The sequence below is a fragment of the Mandrillus leucophaeus genome, unplaced genomic scaffold, assembly GCF_000951045.1.
Source record: "Mandrillus leucophaeus isolate KB7577 unplaced genomic scaffold, Mleu.le_1.0 Scaffold1553, whole genome shotgun sequence".
Classification (NCBI taxonomy): domain Eukaryota; kingdom Metazoa; phylum Chordata; class Mammalia; order Primates; family Cercopithecidae; genus Mandrillus; species Mandrillus leucophaeus.
The window spans coordinates 115,913-132,047 of NW_012101536.1; the positions used below are offsets into that span (position 1 = coordinate 115,913).

Consider the following 16,135-nt stretch of genomic DNA (forward strand, 5'->3'; position numbering starts at 1 on the left):
GTTTGGTCCGGGAACACTAATACCTGATATTCCCAAATGTATGTTGGCCTTGCCACTGTGAAGGAAAATTAAATGGGAGTCACATGTCCTCTTATGTTTTGCATTTGTGTTTTGCTCTGCGTAAGAATCATGCAAACACACTCCAGTTAAAAGTGGACACAGAATCTAAATAGACATTTCTCTGAAAAAGACATACAAATGGCCAATAAGCACATGAAAAGATGCTCAACATAACCAATTATTAGGAAAATGCAAATCAATGTAACAGTTGAGATACCAACCCACTAGGATGGCTATAATAATAATTTTAAAAAACAGGCGAGGCATGGTGGCCTATATCTGCAATCCCAGCACTTTGGGAGGCCAAGACAGGAGGATCACTTGAAACCAGGAATTCAAGACCAGCCTGGGCAACAAAGCAAGACCCTGTCTCTACAAGAAAATAAAATAAAAATGTAAAAAGCAGATAATAATGAATGTCGATGAGGAGGTGGAGAAATGGGACCCTTATAGTTTAAACATAGAGTACCATATGATCCATCAGTTTCACTCCTCAGTATATATCCAAGAAAAATGAAAACAAAGTCCACACAAAAGCTGATACATGAATGTTCATAGGAGCATTATTCAAAATAGTCAAAAAGTGGAAACAACTAGAATGTCCATCAATTCATCAATGTATAAACAAAATGTGCAATGTCCATACAATGAAATATTACTCAACAAAATAAATTAACTAAGTATGGATACATGCTACAACATACATGAACCTTGACAGCATGCTAAGTGAAGGAAGCCAATGACAAAAGATCACACATTGTGTGATTCCATATATGTAAAATGTCCAGAATAGGCAATTCAGTAGAGGTAGAAAGTAGATTAGTGCTTGCCTAAGCCTAGAGGATTGGAAAAATGAGAGGCAACTGCTGATGGTTAAGGGTTTCTTTCTGGGATGATGAAAATATTGTAAAATTGATCGTGGTGATGGCTGTACGACTCTGTGAATATACTACTATTGAATTGTACACTTTAAATGGGTGAATTACATGTTATGTAAATTATATCTCAATAAAGCTGATATACACACATATACATGTGTGTGTGTGTGTGTGTGTGTGTGTGTGTATGAATTATCCAAAGGATTTCATATGAGTGTTTGTGTTTTCAGGCAAATATCATAGGTATACTTATAAAGAAACAAACATGGTTCTCTTTATGTTCTGTAGGCAATGCTTTGCAACTCTCTTTTTCCAATAACCTTACATTCTCCGGACATCTCCGATAGATGTATGGAAAAGCAAATCTGGGAGCAAAGAATGCTTAGGGCAAAAAGTTTGCATGCTACCTCTGCCTCAAATTGTTCATCTCCTTGGAAAATTAGATGTGGATGAAATATGTAAAGCAACTTATTCTGTGGTTTAATTCAACAACTATATTGAAGTTCCTTTGTTGGCTTTGCACTGAGGCAGGAACTGTGGGAAAACAAACACATACGAAACAGAGAGATTACTGTGTAACGGGCTGACAGTGCATGAATAAATAGGTCAACTACTAATCTGAGAGATAAATGTAATACAAGCCATAGGTATACCTGGGATAAGGGAGGCTTTTGAGTAGAGCAGTAAATAATAGGTTGCCTTCTGACTAGACAGATAACAGTAAAGGGGCATGATTTTATCCAGTAAATGTAAAGCACACGACATTGGAGCCAAACATATATTAAAGCAACTTCTCAGACAAATTGATTTCTAGTATATGACAAAGGTTTTATTTATTTATTCATATATAATATATATAATACTTCAAGAAAGTTAAGAATAAGCCTATTCACGATTCTTTACCTTCATTTGCTGTAAGTTTGAATAACACCTTTGACATATACTATATCTATGTGTATATGTGTATATACATATAGAAGGTATATAAGCTCTGAAAAACTTTGTAATTTTGAGTTCGTTTGGCAGTAATTTCCAGGCCTTCTCCCTGTAACCGATTACAGAAATAAAAACTCTCTTCTCTCCTAGTTCATATATATGTATATACATATATACTAATCTACGCATATATACAATTATATACATACACACGAATATATGCATATATACAATTATATGCATATATGCTAATATATGCACACATACATGTTAATGTGTGTGTATATGCATATATGCTAATGTGTGTACATGCATATATGCTGGTGTATGTGTATATGCATATACTATACTATATACGATATATGTGTATATAATATACTATACTATATACTATATATGTATATATAAGTTTGAATAAAACCTTTGACATATGCTATATAGTATATATAATCTGCATATTATATATAGATTAGTGTATATAATCTATAATTAAGTATGTTATGTTCATCTTAGTTGCTTGATAAATTTTTAAACCTGTGTAACCACAATTCACAATTCAGATTATGGTAGAGAACATTTCCACCCCCCCAGGTTGCTCCCTTGTGCCATTTCCCAATCAATACTACTTTATCTCACCCAGGTAACCATTTACAAGTTTTGCCTTTTCTTGAACTTCATATAAATGATATTACACTATATGTCCTCTTTTGTGCCTAGTCTTCTCTTGCCCTACAAAAAAATGTCTGTGAGCATCATCCATACTTTTGCATGTAGCAGTAGTTCATTCAGTTGCCATGTATGTATATTTTTATGACTATATCACAGTTTACTTGTCTGTTTACCTGTTGTTGGACATTAGAGTTGCTTCCAGTGTTTGGCTATTATAATTAAAACATCTGTGATCCTTATTGCTTAAAGCTTTTGGCAGAACGTGCACTAATTTCTTTTGCGTACATACTCAGGAGTAGAATTGTTGGGTCATTGGGTTTGCATAAGTTAGCATTTGGAAATACTGCCAAACAATTTTCCAAAGGAATGGAAGTGTACATATTTACACTCCACCAAGCAATGCATTGGAGTGCCAGTAGAATATATTTTTTAAATAAGATGAAAGTATGGCTAGATACTGTCATGCACGTCCGTGTGAAGAGACCACCAAACAGGCTTTGTGTGAGCAACACGGCTGTTTATCTCACCTGGGTGCAGGTGGGCTGAGTCCGAAAAGAGAGTCAGCGAAGGGAGATAAGGGTGGGGCCGTTTTATAGGATTTGGGTAGGTAAAGGAAAATTACAGTCAAAGGGGGGGTTGTTCTCTGGCGGGCAGGAGTGGGGGTCACAAGGTGCTCAGTGGGGGAGATTTTTGAGCCAGGATGAGCCAGGAAAAGGAATTTCACAAGATAATATCATCGCTTAAGGCAAGGACCGGCCATTTTCTCTTCTTTTGTGGTGGAATGTCATCAGTTAAGGCGAGACAGGGTATTTGCACTTCTTTTGTGATTCTTCAGTTACTTCAGGCCATCTGGGCGTATACGTGCAAGTCACAGGGGATGCGATGGCTTAGTTTGGGCTCTGACAGATACTAATGTTAAACTGGATAATAGAAAGAAGGTCTGGTTCTGGAATCCAAACCAAAAAATGACTGACTGAGTAGTTAATGCATTGTGAGCATAGATTTAACTTCCCAGACCGGTCTTGTGATGGCTAATTTCATGTGTCCATTTCACTGGGCCAAGGGATGACCATATAATTGGTAAAACTTTATTTCTGCAAGTGTATGTGAGTTTCCTGGAAGAGATTAGCAATTTGAATTGGTAGACTGAGTAAGGAAGCTTGCTCTCACCAATGTGGGTGGGCATCAGCAAATCCACTGAAGGCCTGAATAGAACAAAAAGGTGGAGGAAGGGTGAATTTACTCCCTGTTTGAACTGAGACATGCATCCATCTTCTCTTGCCCGTGAACATTAGTGACACTCCTGCTCGTGTCTGCATCACTACTCCCTCTTTACTGGTCCCGTCCCCACTTGTTTTCAGTCCTTCGGATTCTGACTGAGTTATACCACCAGCTTTCCTGGTGCTCCAGCTTGCAAAGGGCAGATCATGAGACTTCTCAGCCTCTATAATTGTGTGAGCCAATTCCTGTAATAAATCAATCTCTCTTTACCTATGTCTATGTCTACAACTATATCACCTTTGACTCTGTTTCTCTGGAGAATCCTGACAGAGCTGTAAATCTCAACGTCTATTAGAAAAATGCTCAAACATTTTTATCAGAAATGCAAAATACTTTCCAGGAGTGGTTGTTAATTACATCCTCAAAAAGCTCTGCTCAAAGACTTAAGTTCAAAGCTAGATATGCCATTTAATAATTGTATGATCTTTGGTAAATTATTTAACTTCTTTGTGCTTTTGTTTCCTTAGCTGTAAGCTGGGGACAATAATATCTACCTTATAGGACGAGTTTAGGGTTTTAATGTCTGGCACAGAGCAAGTGTTCAATTAGTTTTCTTTTTTTCCTTCCTTCTTTCTTTCTCTCTCTTTCTTTCTTTCTTTCTTTCTTTCTTTCTTTCTTTCTTTCTTTCTTTCTTTCTTTCTTTCTTTCTTTCTTTCTTTCTTTCTTTCTTTCTTATTTTTCCTTTCTTCTTTCTTTCTCTTTCTGTCTCCCTCCTCTCTTTCTCTCTCTGTCTCTCCTTCCTTCCTTCCTTCCTTCCTTCCTTCCTTCCTTCCTTCCTTCCTTCCTTCCTTCCTTCCTTCCTTCTTCTGAGGTCAAATGTAAATTGCTAAAGAGTAAGGTCATTTTGAACTCTTAAAATTATCTTAACAAACAAAATTATAGGCCAACATTGAGAAAAGTGGGATGGTGGAGGATGGTTGGGGAAAAGAAGAGAAAAAACGTAGGAAGGCAAGACATTATGTCCCCATCCTTAAAATAATGTTCTCTCTCGGAGGTGGTTAAGTAATGTGCAGAATAGAACACCTGATATTCTAAAAATTAAACCTCATTGTCTGTATCAATATTAAGCACATTAGAAAATAGACTGATTCAGCTTTAATGATATATTACAAGTGAATTTGCATTGAATTGAAGCTAGGTCCATGTGAAAGTGTATCAAAATTAAAATCTCATTTGCATATATAACATCAGTTAGCACAAATGTTCTTTGCATGATTATGCTCCCTCTAGGAGAAGCCATTAGGTTGATTTGCATTCATTTAAATGTTCATGTGGGATGTTGATTTTGTCTATGCAATTACTAGGGTAGTTAATACATTGTTCTGTTAAAACAGCTAAAAGACTGCACAGATGCTGTTACATACAAATGTGGCAATTGATGGATTGATTGGAAGGAAACCTTCTCACATAAACAGTCACCTTTTTTTTCAGCATGAGCAAAATAACTGAAACTGATCCTTCTACACAAATCCCTCTCAACCAGTGTTATTCTTGTGCCCTGGATTCACAAATGAATGGAGAGTCTTTTTTTCAATATGCAAAATAAATAAGTAAATTACATGATATGCTAGAAGGTGTGGTAGATTGCAATATGGCCACAAATTATTCTTATCCCTCTTTGCACATCTCTTTACCATGTTTCCTTGCACATATCTTTGCAGCTCTTCTCACCAAGAATTGGAGTCTATTTTCTCAACTCATTAAATCTGAGCTGGCTATGTGACTTGTTTTGGCCAATAAGACTTTAGCAAATAAGACATAAGCACAACTAGAGGTTTGAAAAACGCTGGTTCACTGGGGCTTACTGTTTTACTGCTCTTGAAATGCTGAGATGATCATGTGAATGAATCCAAGGAAGCCTCCTGGAAGATGAGAAAGCTGCATGCAAGAAAGCAGAGGTCTCCAGCTGACAGCCTGCCAAACACTAGAAATGTGAATGAGGCCATTCTGGATCATCTTGTCACCAGCTGACCTCCCAGCTGACCATCAATGCATGAGCAAACCCAGAAAAGATGAGCTGAGTCAGTCCAGTCTAGAAGAATTGCCCAGTCAACCCACAGTATCATGGGCTGAATAAAATGTTGTTTCAAGCCATTAAGTTTGTGATGTTTTATTACTCATAATAGCTAACTGGTACTGAACGTTATAATTACTGCAGAGAAAAATAGAGCACAGAAGGAGGAAGTAGAAGTGTATATGTGTATGCATGTGTGTAGAGGAGGTGCTGTTGAAATTTTAAAGAATTTTGCCAGGGAAGGCCTTGTTGAGAAGATAACGTTTGAACAAACATTTGAAGGAGATAAGCAAGTAATTCACGTGGTTATTTAAGAGAAGAACATGGTAGGCAAAAAGAATGGCAAGTGGAAATTTTCCTGAGGCATAGCATGTCTGGCTCTTTTTGAAGAAAAGCAAAGAAGTCAGAGTGCTGGAGCACTATAAAAGATGAGGGCAGAGGGCCGGGCGTGATGGCTCACATCCATAATCCCAGAACTTTTTGAGGCTGTGGTGGGCAGATCACGAGGTCAGGAGTTCGAGACCAGCCTGGCCAATATGGTGAAATCCCATCTCTACTAAAAATACAAAAATCATCTGGACGTCACGTCAGGTACCTGTAGTCCCAGATATTCAGGAGGCTGAGGCAGAAGGATTGCTTGAATCCGAGAAGCAGAGATTGCAGTGAGCTGAGATCACACCATTGCACTCCAGCCTGGACAACAGAGCAAGACTTCATCTCAAAAAAAAAAAAAAAAAAAAAGATGAGGGCAGAGGACAGAGAGTTAACAAGGGGCCAAATACACGTCTCATGTGAGAGCGTGACCACTAATCAACATGCAAGTTAAAAACTGACATGAGCTGAACCAATCAGTTTCTCCCTCCTGAAACTGTGAAACTTAGGACACAGAGCCCCAGAGATTGGGAGATGTTGGAGCTGAAGTCACCTTACTGGTTGTCATAGTCTGCTTAGGCTGCTATACCAAAAGTACTATAAACTGGGTAGCTTATAAACAACAGGAATTTGCTGTTTACAGTTCTGGAGGCTGCAAAGTCAAGGTGCTGCCAAATTTGGTATCTGGAGGCCAGGCACGGTGGCTCACACCTGTAATCCTAACACTTCAGGAGGTCAAGACAGGCAGATTGCCTGAGTTCAGGAGTTCGAGACCAGCCTGGGCAAGATGGTAAAACCCCATCTCTACTAAAATACAAAAACTCAGCTGGGTGTGGAGGTGGGTGCCTGTAATCCCTGCTACTCAGGAGGCTGAGGCAAGAGAATTGCTTGAACCTGGGAGGCGGAGGTTGCAGTGAGCCAAAATCACGCACCACTGCACCCCAGCCTAGGCAATAAAGTGAAACTCTGTCTCACAAAAAAAAATTTGGTGTGTGGCAAAGGTCTTCTTTCTCAGAGATGGTGCCTTCAACTTGTGTCCTCACGTGGTGGAAGGGGCAAGGCAATTCCTGAGGGTCTCTTTTGTAAGGTACTAATCCCATTCAAGAGGGCTCCACCCTCATAATCTAATCACCTCCCAATTGCCCCAAGTCCTAATATTATCATATTGGGGATTAGGTTTCAACATATGAATTTTGGGGGACACAAACATTCAGACTTTAGCACTGCCTGAATTCAGGGGTACATAGAATTAATACTTTGTTCTAGTTGCCAAATTTCAGGAGCTAGCTTGCTTCTTGTCCTTGTCAAGGTTTGATAATTGAACTTGTTTTTTGAGTCTATGGAACACTCCTGAATCATTAAAATGAATTTGCTCCAATACTCAATCTTTCTTTCTTAAATAAAACAAAGCTAATTTCTGTTGCTTGCAAATAAAACCCTTAACTAATATAATTATCTTGTGATTTCTCTCTAGCTCTTTAATATAGTCCTTTTCTTCTGAAATAGATTATTAGTTTCTTAGAGACAGGAATAATTCCTTCAATTTATTTTATATCCTTTTATGCAACTATACTTATAGGACAAGATAATAACAGCTAAGCATTCATTCAATGATTATAATATGTCAAGCACTGTGCTAAGGACCTATGTAGATTATCTTATTTAAACTTCATGAGAATTCTGTGAATAATTACTCTGATTATTTCTCTTTTTTACAGATGAGGAATCAGAAACCAGAGATGGGACATGGCTAATAAATAGTGGATTGGAGACTCAATCCTGGGCAATCTCACCTAAGGGCCCGTATTCTTTCAGGACCCAGCACTTAGTAGGTACTTAAAAATAATTGTGTATTGATACATTGAAAAGTACTAAGTGTCCACAAAATCACATTCTTGGGTGATCAACTGGCCTTTACCATCCAGGCAGGGTTGCCCATGCATCCATCTACTGAGGGTGGAAAGTTTTCATTCTAGGAACAAACTATGGGTGACAAGTTAGGTGGTATGATGACCAGATGCAGCAAACCATTCCTGTTCAGAATGTTTTTTTTTTTTTTTTTTTTTTTTTTTTGCTAGCTGCTCTCCCATCATAGTGATCTCCAGAGACCTACTGTTCCTGCATTGAAACTTTGGCTTGCAGTAAGAATACTTGAGACAACGTGAAATTTTGAATAAGAATCTTATAACATACCAAGGAAGAAAATACAAGAAGTATTGTTTGTAGAAAAACTCAATTATTCCCAGTAATAAAGAAAAAACATTAATCTATTATTCATTATTATTAATCTTTATTATTATTGTTATTTTAGAGACGGGCCTCATTAGGTCGCCCAGGGTACAGTGCAGTGGCGTGATCATAGCTCATCGAAGCCCTGAACTCCTGAGCTTAAGCATCCTCCTGCCTCAGCCTCCTGATTAGCTGAGCTAGTGAGGCTCAGGCTTGAGCTACCATGCCCAGCCTATATAAATCTTTGATATTTCTTCTAACAGCCCTAAAAGATAAGGTAGGTGTTAGCATGCTCACTTAACTGACGAGGAAACTTAGGCTCGGAAATTTAAGTGCTTTGTCCCAATCTGTTAACACCCAACCCTAAAGGTGCTAGATTCAGTGAGCTGAAAATGCTCACTGAAAATGCAAAATGCAAAATGCCTAACCCTTAGAACCAGACACTCCAGTCACTACTTATTTGTCCACGTCTGAGTTCACAGCACATTCTCTCTCCCTATTCCGTTTGCCATTTAATTATGTGCTGCCCCATGACACTGGCGTGCTACTCCATAATTATGATCGTGCTATTTTAGTACCAGGCAGCTTCATTGTAATTTTACTTGTGAGACCCTTTTTTAATATATTGGGTACCTGTAAGAATGAAATATTTCCAGAACAAAACAGATTGAGAGTCAGCTTGTAATGGTTTAATGCCAAGATGTTATAGAACTATCTACCAATGAAGAAAGGGTTGAATTGGATCGGGCTTTTCAAATTAAAAAAAAAAAACAAGCAACACTTCAGAGAGAATTTATATAATTTGCAAATATAGGTAAATATGCAAGCGAATCTTCATTATATCATATTCATTATTTGTTCTCTTAAGCGTAAGGAGTTTTGCTTGTCCGTATAGAATAGGCTGAATGAAACTGAAACAAGTCTTGCTTTCTGTAAGCTAATATTTGGGAATTGGTCACACACACACACACACACACACACATTGGTGAGGGAGGGGCTTACCTCTTTTATTTACTGTCCTATTCCTAATGCCTAGAACAGTGCCTGGTGCACAGTAGGCAAATATGCACTCAAATATTTCCTTAGTGCCTACCACAAGCCAGATAGTGTTCTAGGCACTGGGGATACAGCATTGAATAAAACAGAATTCATGCTTTCATAGGGTTTATATTCTACAAGTGGGAGACAGAAAATAAAGACATAATTGAATACGATATTTAGTATGTCAGATAGTGATAAGGACAATTAGAAAAATTAAGCAGGAATAAGGGATAAGGTGGGAGAGTTGCCATTCAAAATAAAGTAGTAAAAGAAGACCTCAGTAATACATGACTTGAAGGAAGCAGTCAGGAAACATTTCACCAGAAGATGACAATTAAACTGAGTCTTGAAAAACAACTAGGAGTTTTCCAGGAAGACAAGAAGGGAAAAATATATAGAAGAGGAATAATTTACTTTGAATTCCAATTTGCATCTCCTTTTCCATGTAATGGCATCATTTTTAAGGCAGATGGTGTATAACTTTGCTCCAGAGTTAAGAATTCTCTTTCCTGAAAACTCCAGGGATAATTCTGATTGGTTCTGCTTGGACCATGTGTCCATCTCTGAAACAATGACCATGGCCAGGCAGGTAGTGTATTCTGATTGGCTGCCCTGGGTCATGTGCCCACTCCTGGGATCTCGTTTTTTGTGTGTGTGGAGGGGGCTTCAGAGCCCCTACTCTGTGTAATCTTCCCCAGTAGATCATCAGTTAGGGGAGGCAAAGACAGTAACTCTTCTCTTTTTGACCTATCAGGGTTTGCAAGTTCCTTTGGAAGAAGAGAATTACAGACCTATTGAGACTGGAAGGAGCACTTAGCACAGGACCACAGGATGATTGATTCCTTAGTACAGCTTAGCATCCTGGTGCCAAAGTGGGTGCTTCACAAAGATTTATTGTATGAATAGAGTGGACCATCACAAACCACATGCTGACTGAATGACTCCACCATTGTCTAACCACTGATTTGGAGGGGATCCCTTGGGACTATCCCATGGATCCAAGTTCACCTTACCTTGGGAGCAGATGGAACCAGACCCCAGGTGCTCTGCCATGCATCTCCCTCGGGGGATCCGGGCATCCCACAGATCTTACCTCATAGGAGCTACTGTAGAAGCAATTGCAGGAAGAGGCATTGATGCAGCGTTGTTGTCGTTAAGCAAAAAGCCAGGACTGCAGACACTACCCTGCCAGCAGACAGTCCTGCAGCTGGGCCTGAGGCTCTCACAGGATGCAAGGCAAACACAGGATTCATATGGGGGACAACTAACCAATCGGAAAACACAACCTCCATCAAGCTTTCGCTCTGCAGCTTTTCTCTGAGATCTTTCCTGCCTCTCCTCTACACAACCAAACTGAAGTTCTTCTCTAAGAATTAGGCCCATATTATTCAATCATAAGAAGGAGTGAAGTTCTGATGCATGCTACAACACGGATGACCTTGAAAACATACTTAGTGAAAGAAGCCACACACAAAGGCCCATATATTTTGTAATTTCATTTGTATAAAATGTCTAGAACAGGCAACAAACAAAAGAGTTGAGTATTGTATAAGGGAAGTTTGAGATTCTTATTGCCATTCAGGTGAGGATGTGGAGCAGGTTGCTCAACAGGTTGCTTGATAAGTGTCGGGAGTTCAGAAGAAATAACCAGTCCAGAGACATAAATTTGGGAGTCATTAGCAAATAATTGGAATTTTAAAGCATGAGACTAGATTAGACTCCATGGGCCTGATAAATAATTGATAGGTAATAAACAAATATACAAAATCTCTTCTGCTATAACACATTATCTATAACAAATAGTATGTATGTAATTGGAAATAGGGGAAGAATGTCAATAAAATGTGGACGTTGTGTGGAAGTAGAATTATAACCTTCAGCATGAAAGGAAAAAATCCCTCAATTTGGCTGCTGCACAGTCAAAAGCCCTTTTAGCCTTTTTTTTTTTTTTTTTTTAAATTAAAAGTGAGGTTCTACACCCAGGGCTTCCTCCCCAAGGAAGCAGACCCTCAGCCTTGCATGATTCTTGCCTCAGGCGGAGTGTACTTCTTCCTGTGCCCACCTTAACAGCAGTCTTTCTGTCTTAGACTTCCACTTCCATCTGCATTGTCTCAGCTCTCTCAAGTAGAATTTCCTCTCTATTGGTTTCTTGTATGTTTAATATCTACTGAGGTGGCCTCTAGCCATAACAAGCTGTGTGTCTGAGCTGTGCACAAGTCATCACGTGGTATATTATTTTTAAAAAAATTGTTAATGCTCTGCTTATAAAGGTGCATAAGTTTTGAATGATCTGCCCTAACTCTTATGCCTTGTTAGTTTTAGTGTGTGATTTTGGAAAATGAGAGATTTTTCAGAGTCAGGTATATCATTTTATGTCAGAAATGCTTGTATACATATAATTGACATGCTACTTTTGTTCTCATCTTTCCTGGCAGGAACTGAAAGGTATTTATATTTATGTTTCTCTCTCCAAAAAAGAAAAAAAAAAAAGAACAAAAACCCAGGAGTGGGCACATGACCCAGGCCAACCAATCAGAATATACTACCTACCTGGCCATGGTAATTGTTTCAGGGATGGACACATGATCCAAGTAGAACCAAGAATTGTCCCTGGAACTATCAGGGAAGAGAACTGTTTTAACTCTGGAACAATGTTACACACCATCTGCCTTAATAATGATGCAAGGGAAAAGAGACCCAAATTAAAATCCAAAGTAAATTACTCATCTTGTATACATTTCTCCCTTCTTGTCTTCCTGGAAGACTCCTAGTTGTTTTTCAAGACTCAGTTCAATTGCCATCTTCTGGTAAAATGTTTCCTGACCACCTCCTGCCTCCTCCATGAAGTACCTTGTGCTTCCTTCTTATTCCCACAGCACCTTGTACACATTTCTCTTACAGCATTGTTGTGTAACTTTGTTCTATTATCTGCTCTTCTCCTTCCCCCACCCCTTGGTCTGTGGCATTCTTGATGGTAGTCACATTGCCTTATTTATTTCTATAAACCTAGGACCTAACACAATGTCTGGTACGCATTAGGTGCACAGTAAATGTGAGTTGAGTGAATTAATGAAGACATGGTTCTGGTAATACATGGTTGATTGCTTTGCGCGAGAAGACACATTGTCTTGGATGCACACGCGCACACGCACACACACACACTTACTCTCTGGAGAATGTAAGATTTTTGATAGGTAAGAATTTTGATCCAACCTTAAAACAAACAAACAAAAAAGGTGTGTGTGTCTGTGTGTGTGGGCGGGGGGGGACAGTTCCTGCAAGGTAGGGCTTGAGGAAAGGCACTTCATTAAAATTAAACTTGAAAACATCATTCTTAGTGAAAGAAGCCACACACAAAGGCCCATATATTTTATAATTCCATTTGTATAAACTGTCTAGAACAGGCAACAAATAAAAGAGTTGAGTATTGTATAAGGGAAATATTGTATAAGGGAAGTTTGAAAATAGGGCATCGGAAGAGAAAGCAGAGTAGGGGGACTTTAGAAAAAGAGAACAAATAAAATTGGAAATGAAACGCTGCCTTATAAAATTAGAAAACAGAGGTAGAAAAACTGAAGGCTGGTATTATTCAGGGAAGTAGATGTAGACAAGGAAGAAAAGTAAAGGGAAAGAAATGGGAAAAGATGAAAAGAGGTGGGAGCCAGAGACAGGGGGAGGAAGGTCCTGGATACTAGACTTCTGAGCTTTCAATAAAGCTTTATTTTCCACTATGTGTTAGGCCATGTGCTGGATTACTAATACATTGAAATGAGTAACTTATAGTCCCTATGTGTCCAATTGTGGGGGAGATCTCAGTTTATAATGGTAGAAGAAAGCAATGGGATGATAAGAAAGGGCGTGTGTTAGGGGATATTGCCCACTTTTTGAAATTGGACCCCCATCCTTTACCAGAGTTACAAGAAGTCTGACAGCTGAAATGCTGTCCTCAAGTTGAGAAAATGACCCACCCCTTCCCTATTCTTGTTTCTTTCTCTCTGAACTCTATAATCCCTCACCTTTGCCAGGGATAAAGGAACTCTTTTTATACATTTTCTTCTTCCCCCCAGTTTTGACATGGTGAAGGCAGGACTGAGGGTTCATCACCCCACCCCTCCTCCTAGCAGAACAAGATGACCTTTACCAGAACACACAAGGTCGTGAGACAGAATTCCCATGCCATGTTTGCTGAAGCTATTAACCCTTCTATAACCTGGCACCCCAGGACACCTTGACTGTCCCAACGAAGCACTGCCACCAAACCCAGTTTGGGTGGAGTCTTGGCTTTTCTTATTCCATGTCAGATTAGAGAGGTGACCCTTGGCACCAGGGTCCCATCATTCCCCACAGTACTTTTCCAAGACCCAGAGGGGATATGAGAGAGGAGGGACTTGCAGACTCCTCCACAAGGAATGGGGCTCCTAGGAGATGAGATGGGAGTAACTTGTGCCTTGGCTGTGGTGAGCAGTAAGGGTACTCCTGGTATAGGTACAAACTGTGGGAAGTTTGGGCATCGCCGTATCCACCTTGCAGGCGGATGTGTCAGATGGGCCACGGGTGTGTGTGTGGCGGGGGGTGCGGGAGGGTGACAGTTCCTGCAAGGTAGGGTCGGAGGAAAGGAAAGACCTATGGAAAAGGATACACCTGGGATCTTGAGGAGCCAGCTGCACCTGTTTCTGGGCTGAGAGGCTTCCGGAGCCACCACAAGGTGGAGACCAAGGATGGCGGGGGTGGGGTCTTTTCAGACCGGTTGTAAGTCCTGGGGCTGGTTGTACCTCCTGAAGCCCGTTTGGCACAGCCTGCAGGAGGGACTTTGCAAAGCCGCGTCCGGGTAGTATATGAAAGGTGTGTTGAGCTCAAATGGTCAGCCCGGGGTCAGGGGGTTCTGGGGTGGCGGGGAGCCGAGAAGAGTGAGATCCACGAAGGAGGCTCTCACCCCTTGGCAGCGGGCGGCTGCCTTGAGGGGCGGGCTGCGCCTAGCGCGACTCTGGCGCCGCCGCCTGGGGGCAGCCGGCTGTGAGCCCCGTGGACAGGGGCGCCTGGAGACCGCCTCTCATGAGGCACTAGGTCCTGGTACTTGCTGGGGGTGGGGAGGGAGAGGGGCGCACAGCGCCCAGAGGCGGAAGCCAAGCGCGTGAGTCACTCTGTTCCCCTGGGTTAGGAGCGGGACTTTGCCTCCCGCCTGGGGTCTGCATTTCAGCTCCAGCTTCAGCGACTCATCCCAGCAGGCTGACCCCCTCCAGAGGCTGGACCAGCTGCTTCTCAGTCTAGGTGAGGTCCAGGCAAGTTTCTCGTCTTCTGATGCTTACTGTTTGGGGGACTCGCGGGGAGGGGGTCTTCCAGTCTGTGTCTGTCTGCCTTTGCTTCCTCCCTCTGGCTCTCTCCATTGGAGACAGAAAGTTAGATTTAAAAAACGCAACAGAGAATATAAAATCTATGCTCAGACCGCAGATAAACAAAACTCTGGGGCCATATTCTTAATTTCCCAAGTACCTTCACATGTCCGAATGCGGCGTTTATGGAGCTAGGAATGTTTTGTTTGTTTCGTGTATTTCCCTCCTCCCCCACTTTCCTCCGGTGTAATTCTTAGAGGTGGGGACAGGAGAGTCAGAGGGCTTAGCTGGGATCCTTTGCCAGAGTGGCTTCTTCATTCTCTGCGAGGTGGCAGATGTTTTACTGTAGCCTGAGTTGCGATCTTGGAACAACCCTCTCCAGCCCAGGACATGCCAGCGCTTAAGGTAACTGCAGTTGTTGCATATCTATCTCGCTATCATTGACTGAATCAAAATGTTCCGGAGGCACAATTAATGTGAATGCCACAATGTTGAAACATTCATTGAAGGACACTATTGAATGTTTTATTTTTTAACGTATTGTATTCCAGGAAAATTTTAGAAGACTATTGCTGGTTTTATTTTCTCTATTTTCAGATATGCTCCAAAGCCTATTATTCCCTTGCAAGACAACCAGTGAGGACCTGTTCTGTTTCTTATAAGGATTTAACAGTGCAAAACTACGTGTTAGTTTCTCCTCTAAGGTTAGGGAGTTCCTTCTATTAACCACTTTTAGAAAAACATTTTGGTAGTGTGGTGGAGGGGGGGAGATATTTCCCCCTTCTCTATCACTAAATGCAAAATGTTTCTGTGACTATTAAGTAAATACTAATTATTGTCAGTTTTGCTTAAAAGGAGCAGAGGAGAGCATCTCCTGGAATGCATGAATTTGTGGTTCATGTTGATGATTGATTGCTTTACCATCAAATTGTTTGGTTTGATGCAATGTTAACAGGTGGTCTTAATTCACAACACGGAAGTATTCTATTCTAGAAAACAACCCTGTTGATATGCACACCACCGCCCCCCCACCCCCAACATGCACACACGAAACCATGTTTTTGTCTTGCTTTGTGGGAGAGAAAAATGGATGGGGGAATCTTTTCTGGCAGTTGATTAATCCCTGATCTTTCTTGAATTGCCATTTGTTTTATAACCTATAATTATAGAAAAGACCCCTCCTTGAAATAAAATTAATAAAACCTTACATGTTTAGTCAGATCACTGGAATAATTTTTTAGAGTTGAATGGAAGCTTCCATGATCCTCTTCCAATGTCCTCCCCAGGGAGCTGTTAAGCTTCCCACTTCTCTGATAACATAACTC

At 40.5% G+C, this 16,135-nt stretch overlaps 1 protein-coding gene across 1 annotated transcript in view; it reads left to right on the plus strand.

The window, feature by feature from the left end:
- The first annotated feature begins 14,747 nt into the window (after nt 1–14,747).
- The window catches only part of SYTL5 (synaptotagmin-like 5), a 227,752-nt gene continuing 226,364 nt past the window's right edge, over nt 14,748–16,135 (plus strand). The window contains exon 1 of the mRNA XM_011975413.1: nt 14,748–15,215. The gene's annotated coding sequence lies outside the window, so the exon portion shown is untranslated. The remainder of the gene's footprint in view (nt 15,216–16,135) is intronic.